Here is an 858-nt window from a genome sequence, read left to right on the forward strand (position 1 = left end):
TGTCGCGAGGTTTGACAGAGTAAAAAAAAGACCGTAGTTGGGAACCTCCTCCCCGGCAGACCGACAAGTAGCTGGTTGCACTGGGGCTACGTGATCGCATGCATGCAACTGCACCAAAGTGTGCGTATGTGTGGGCACGGCCAACGTAGGCCCCCACGCAAGGTTGGAACGAAAACGGACACAAAACGGACGTTGCGTCACGTCCGGGCAGTGTTTTTGCGATTTTGGACCTGAAAAACCCTAGAAAATGCGTGGAGCATCGGAAAAATACACGAGTTGGCGTGGGTGCTGTGGATGGTGATGGCAACTTGTGGAAAAAGTGTCACGAGGTTTGACGGAGTACAAAAAATAAATTATTTGGGAACCATATTTTAAAAAAAATTGTTTTCTGTTTGTATTTTAAAAAATAAAATAAATCATATTTAATATTGTGATGTGACTTTACCTAACTGCCCGGCAGTTCACTGCGAGACAGTGTACTACCTGGCAGTTATGTAGAGCCATATCATAATATAATATATGACCATGCATGGACTACCGGAGACGGCTATATAAACTGGTCGGGACATCCTTCGACGGCCGAGGTGGGACTAAATTTGAAGTGCAGCACGCCGACGCGAATCGCCGTGTCGTCTGGGGCCCGGCCCAATCATTGCGGACGGCAGTAGAGACACAGGAGACGCGGGCCTGACCGAATCTATCGTTATTAGCACCTGGCACGCCCGCCGCCGTATGCCCTCGTCACCCACCCTAACCCACCCGCATAGTTAATAGCCGGATCTAACCCCCACCTATTGCTGACGTGGCGGGGAGGGAGTGGCCCTCGAAGGTGTCCCGGCTATAGCCGACTCCAGCCGA

Source organism: Triticum dicoccoides, chromosome 5B, assembly GCF_002162155.2.
Source record: "Triticum dicoccoides isolate Atlit2015 ecotype Zavitan chromosome 5B, WEW_v2.0, whole genome shotgun sequence".
In the NCBI taxonomy this organism is placed as follows: domain Eukaryota; kingdom Viridiplantae; phylum Streptophyta; class Magnoliopsida; order Poales; family Poaceae; genus Triticum; species Triticum dicoccoides.